General features: G+C 30.8%; 1 long non-coding RNA gene across 1 annotated transcript; it reads right to left on the minus strand.

Moving 5' to 3' along the window:
- Positions 1-202: 202 nt before the first annotated feature.
- Positions 203-1,318, minus strand: LOC107481826 (uncharacterized). Its single transcript, XR_001590646.3, has 2 exons — positions 1,151-1,318; positions 203-520 (listed from the first exon to the last, which is right to left on the minus strand). It is a non-coding gene; the product is annotated as an uncharacterized LOC107481826 (long non-coding RNA).
- Between the last annotated feature and the right edge of the window lie 5,702 nt (positions 1,319-7,020).

Below are 7,020 nucleotides of genomic sequence, written 5' to 3' on the forward strand. Positions count from 1 at the left end.
TTTTTGGAATCTTTATAGTATAATTATGTTAAAAATATATAAAACATGTATAAATATATACAAATATATAATAATTAATTTAATAGTTAATTTTTAATATTTATAAAAAAATTTTGTTTTACTTTTATCTTTTTTTTCAGCTATGTACTTCATTAAATGATATTGGTGAATTAATCGCCCAAATAAAAAAAAACAATATTGGTGAATCGCAAAAAAATGTGTTCTAATTTCATAATAGAAAAACACATATGCTATTGTCTTGTGTATTATAAATTATAACTGATGATTGACCATAGAAGTACTTGTTGAAACATAAATCATCAAATACATTCTTATTCCCATAACAACATGAGTGTATGCTTTATTCATTGTATATAAGGTTCCAACCATTGATATCTTTAGCAACATATGCCACAACCCCATGGTGTCAAGAAGCCGCAGCATCTTTTACACTGCGACTGATCAATCCTGTTTGACTCATCTATTTTGAGATTTGATTTTGATTCTTCTCCTTTATTAACTGTGTAGAAAAATAAGAATTTTTGTTTTAAAAAAAATATCGAGTGCTATTCCTTTTAAAAGATACATAAGGACATATATATTTAACATATAATTACCACAACTACTTAAAAATTCTGACAAAAAGAAAGAACGGTTTATATATTTAAATAATTAAGTTTTTTGTGATTGGAGATAGAAAAAAAAATATATATGCGAATCAAAGCGCAATGAAATAGAGTACTATATAAATTTTTCTTCCTATAAAAACAGTTTCATTAATCACATTTTCGCATACACTTTGACAACATAGGAGGAAAAAGTTCAACTAATTCTCAAATTCGTCAAAGCCTAAGATAATTCACAACGTGCAAGGATTTTTTACAATATCTTATGAGAATTAAGTCTAGTATTCGAATATAAAATCAATGTATTGGTGTAAATATATTTGTACAAAAATACGTTGTTAGTCAAGTGGCACCATATTAACCTGGGTTCAACATTGGGGTCTATCAAATTAAATATATAATCACCGTAAAATAAATCAAAACTTTATTCTTTAATTAGCAAAATCATATGCAAATTAAAAGACCGAACTCTTATGCATCTATACATTTGATTTTTGCATTGTGTAAAATAAACCTAAACAAACCTTCTTTTAAGCCAGAGGTAGTGTCATGAAAATTGTTTGCAGCTACTTCTGAAGGGATGAAAACAACCACCAAGACCAAGAGGCTCATGATGACCAGGATATTCTTGGAAACCATTTTTGTATGATCAGGAAATAGTTGTTGTATGATGAAAATACTGAAAAATTACTAATGTATGTTGCTTTATATATAGGAAAAATTAATCTGTATATATAGAGCACCTTCGTAGCATAAAATTTTATGATGTGTTCTAAATTGGAATATGGATAACACTCTATGGTCAAAATATCATAAATGATAAAACAGGTCAAGGTCAAGGTCATTTATTACATGCTATAATAACACCAACGACTGAATATTTAAGCTTTATTTGGTAATTTTTTTTAAACAAGTGTTTAATTTTTTTATTTTATATTTGAAAAATTAATAAAATTATATGTTTATATTTATAGTTTTTAAAAAATAAAAAGTACTTTTGAAAATAATATTACACATTAATTAATATTTAAATTTAATTCTTATATTTATATATTTATCATAATATTTTTAAATTTTAAAAATTATTTTATTAAATATATTTATTGTTGTTTATGTTTATTAAATTTTTTTATTTAATTTATAAAATATGGATATTATAATTTTTATAAATTATTTCTTAAAAATTAGTTTTTACAAATTATTTTTAAAAAGTAAAAATTTTATTAAACCGAGTTGTCACAACACGTAACAATGGCATTAAAATTTTGACAAATTTGTAGGCCAAAAATGATATTTTACTTTTCGATTGGGATTTGACCGTAAAATTAATGCGTATTAGAATCATGATAAGTTTAATATTATGAAATCAAAATAGCAATCAACAGGCAATGAGCTATAACTCAAATTAAATGGCATAATTTTTTTATATTCATTTAGAGGTCGTGGGTTCGAGTTTTCTTATCTTTGATAAAAAAAATAGTAGTCAACATTGAGAAAAAATAAAACCTATTAAATCAAGATCATATTTAAAAATTAAAAATTAGGTTACCAATAAAATTGTAAACATTAACATTTTCTATTTATAACTAATATTTTTTTATTTTTTAAAAAAATTGGTAGGAGTGTAAAGCAGTATTTGACTGATATTTAAATTTTTATATCACCTCAACTTAATTAAGATGGATCAACAATGTAAAGTCAGATATGATATACATGCTATCAATTTTATTCTTAAACTGTAACATCCTACCACCCAAAGATTTATGCTTAAGTCGTAAAGTAGAAGTGGTGTGATATTACAACCTCTAAAATAAAATGTAAATATATAATAGCAGAAGAATTATAGTATGCTAGGAGCCTTGAAGAATAGAGAAAATAAAAATCGCGAAAATGAAAGCGCAGCGCTCGAGAAACGAGTTAACTTGCGTGCTAAGAAAGTTACAGCTATAAAGTGTAAAATAACCCAAAATAGGAACAGAGAGTCAAAGATACAAAATAACGAGCTCCTGACTCAGCTTGCGAAGTCAAGACTGGCCGGAGAATATACACACATATATACATATATATACATATCCAAAATCCAAATGTACATAAACAAAATCCTACCTCTCCAGACACCTCTAGGAGGATAAAAAAGAATAAGTTATGTGAAGAGAAAGCTAAGTACCTATATATACATCATAGCATAACAAAATAACCCAGTAATCACTCCGCTTCAAGAGTCCAGACGCCTAACAAGATGCCTATCAACCTACATCTGAAAAACAACAACATAGTATGGAATGAGAACCAGAGGTTCTCAGTATGGTAAAGGTGCCACACACATAATATATAAGGTCCTGGGAATGCCAAAGACAATTCTAGAACGCCGACACTCGGATTATAGAGCTTGAAGTATTAAACAGAAGTCATAAAAGGTGGTTTTCTAAGAATATATAAACCTGACTTAACTTAACCTTAAACCTAAATCTCACACTGCCATTCCTCCATACCTCCATCTCCATCAGTATTTTACAGACAAATAAACAGATAAAGGCAAGTACAAGAAGGTTATAAAATACTGCAGGTAACAAATATACATTTAGCATGGCAAATACATTTAAGCACACCCAATCAAAGTACAAGCAAGTAGTTCAAGCAATATGCATATGATGCATGCCTATCCTATGGCTGATGAGGCTCATCTGTCGGTTATCCAGCCAACCCGACAAGTCTGAATTGTACTTAGACTGTCCCTCGACGTCCATCCCCAAGAGTCTATGCATAACTTTTTCTCAAATAATCAATATTGCTCAATGGAGATAACATTTCCGAGAATTTATATAGTGCCCGGTCACACTTACGTTGTAGGGTCAACAGAGTATCGAGTTTTCAACCTGGTACACGTGGTGGTAAGCCACGACACTTAATCCAAGGAATCTCGTATCTCAGATTATTCAAATTCATAAGCCATATAAATAAATCAATTATAATTCATCAACATCCACATCATTCTCAATCGCATCTCATTCATCATCATACATCAATCATATTCAATCCTTATTCTTCATTGTCACACCTCCCATTCCGTGCATCAATAGTTCCATTTCAAAACATAATTCATTCTTTTCTAAATGAATCAAACTTAAAACATACTCATTTTTTTAATAACTCAAAATCAAACCATATAACCTTTGAATCTAAATCTTTTTAAATAATCATATAAACAAAATCTCTAATTTTTTATAAAATTTCGGCAGCATCTCCTCTAAAACTCAAACTTTGTCACCCTTTTCAGGTCCAAAACTGCATTCTTTTCAATTCAACATACCCTTCCTCATCATCATAACAATCACCACAATAAATCTACCTCAAATCAACAATTATACTCATACAATATTCAAATCCAACAACCAAAATTCAACTAAGAATCATAGTTCACAAATCCTAGGCTTTTAGCACAAAATACCTCATTATCACAACAACCTCCACAATAGTTATACCTTAAATCAATAATTCACCAAATCACCAGTTAACCAACAAGCACCAAACCAACCATGTTCATCAACAAGATACTAAGCATTAAATATACACATACAATCCAACCTATCCTATGGTCATCTAGCCTAAGTTTTCGCAGAACATTATATATTAAATGCAAGAAATCTAAACCATACCTTATCCGATTCCCAAGTATTATTCCAAGACAATTTTCCTAAAAAAACACAGCCCTCAAAACCTCAACTAATCCGCTTCCTCCAAGTTCCAATATTCACAATTTCAAGCTCCAATTATTTATTCACAACCTAATACACAGTCATAACACATATATATCCAATTTAATACTCAAAGCTCAAATTTAATGAAATTAAAATAAAATTATCGTATCCTCACCTTACCCAAACTTCACATAAGCAAGAGTGAATATTTTTCTCAAGCTAATTGGATTCTAAAACATCAGAAATCAAAGAAATTTAACATTCCCATTAAAAATTCGAAAATTGGGGAAAAAGAGGGCTGAGAGTGATTAAACAAGTTACCAGTGAAATTGTTCTGATAGAAATGTAGAGCTCGACGTGATGAACGCGTGACCGCAAATGGTGTGGCGATCGGAGCTTGGACGGAGAAATTACAGCGTACGAAAGATTGTTGTAAGGGTTCGGTGAAGTTTTCGTTCTTCCCTCCCCTTTGTGCTGCAACTTCCGCTTCTGTTAAAATGAAGGGGAAGAAAGGCTTTGGGCCCACTTAAAAGGGCTGGTCCGGTTGGACCGACAGCCCGGTTCGGATCCAGTTCAACCGGTTCGGTCTATTCGGTCCAATTTTAGACCGTTTTTTTCGAAATTAGTGTCAAAATTCTCGTTTCGATGAGCTCTATCCTAATTTGATATAATATTCGTGTTTTTAATCTTTCTTATTAAAAACTACTAATTTAACCGGGGTTTACATAAACCATCATGATTGAAATAGAATAAACTATATTTTGATAATTTAAATTTTCATGCCGCTCCCTAGATTTTTTTTTTGTAGAAAATTTTTTTTATCTTTATTTAAAAATGTAAAAATAATATTGTTTGTTTTCTATTTTTTAAAGGTATAAATAAAATAGTTAAAACTTAATAGGTATGATATGTATGTAGTGTGACGTGGACACAACATCAACATGTTTAAAAAATTAAAATGGTGTTTTAAATTGATTGATTGTATTTAAATAAATCCCATCATGAATTTTAAAATCCTAAATCTCTAAAATTGAGAATCATTTTGGTTTTTTTTATTTAAAAGTTCTCGAATCTAAAAATCATCTTCGTATGGTTGTTGAATAATGATGGACGGTGAAGATACAAGTCAAGGAAACTCAGATAAAAATTACTCAAGTAGGTGAAAAGACATTTGACCTAAAATCGCTATAAATGTTATATTTTGCAACTATGGTTTACGAGCAATAATCAAATATTCGGAGACACTAAAAGAATTTAAGAAAACCATTTTATGTAACACCCTAATTACCAAAGTTCACGCTTCCGACTGCGTGACTCTGATAGTTCGGACACTACGACGACACTTATACTATTTAATACTAAAATATGAGACTGTTTAAAACTTTAAACCATAAAACCGCTCCCAAAAATACTTTCATTTGATAACGTACATCCATAGATACCATACAACTTACAAAAACTCATAAAGAGTACATCCATATATACAAGCATTAACCAAAACAATTCTTATCCCTCTTACAAAATATATCAAGATAAAGGCGAGGGTACAATAAAACATAACTAAAACAATACAGCGCATCACAACAATAATTAAATTAACTCTTTGTGACTTCAGCGCCCATATCCTGAAAGGGGAAAAATGTAGGGGGATGAGAACATCATCCTCGAAAGGGTTCTTAGTAGAGGGTTTTTGGGAATTACTGTAATAGGATACATGAAGATAAACCGTACCAGTGATTAATAACCGTCTTATGCCCCTTTTCAAAAATAAAGGTTTACAATAAAAGAGAAATCTAAAATCCTTTTTTGAAAGAGGAAACTGTTCATTTAAAATAATATTCAAAGTCCTTTCAAAAGGTTTATTTATGTTGAACCACCTTAGCCTTTTGATGAACGGATAATTTATACGCTTTTTGGCATTATTTTTAGGTAGTTTTTAATAGGATCTAGCTACTTTTAGGGATGTTTTCATTAGTTTTTATGCTAAATTCACATTTCAGGACTTTACTATGAGTTTGTGTGTTTTTCTGTGATTTCAGGTAATTTCTGGCTGAAATTGAGGGACCTGAGCAAAACTCTGATAAAAGACTGACAAAGGACTGCTGATGTTGTTGGAATCTGACCTCCCTGCACTCGAAATGGATTTTCTGGAGCTATAGAACTCCAAATTGTGCGCTCTCAACGACGTTGGAAAGTAGACATCCAGAGCTTTCCAGCAATATATAATGATCCATACTTTATTTGAGATTAGATGACGTAAACTGGCGCTCAACACCAGTTTCATGCTGCATTCTGGAGTCAAACGCCAGAAACACGTCACGAACCAGAGTTGAACACCAAAAACACGTTACAACTTGGCGTTCAACTCCAAAAGAAGCCTCAGCTCATGTAAAGATCAAGCTCAGCCCAAACATACACTAAGTGGGCCCTGGAAGTGGATTTATGCATCAATTATTTACTTCTGTAAACCCTAGTAGTTAGTTTAGTATAAATAGAACTTTTTACTAGTGTATTAGATGTCTTTTGACCACGTTACATCTTTGGTCTTAGTTTTATTTTATTATTCATCTTAGGAGACTATTGATCACGTTTTGGGGCTGGCCATTCGGCCATTCCTGGACCTTCATCACTTATGTATTTTTAACGGTGGAGTTTCTACACACCATAGATTAAGAGTGTGGAGCTCTGCTGTACCT

The sequence above is a fragment of the Arachis duranensis genome, chromosome 1 (assembly GCF_000817695.3).
Source record: "Arachis duranensis cultivar V14167 chromosome 1, aradu.V14167.gnm2.J7QH, whole genome shotgun sequence".
NCBI lineage: Eukaryota > Viridiplantae > Streptophyta > Magnoliopsida > Fabales > Fabaceae > Arachis > Arachis duranensis.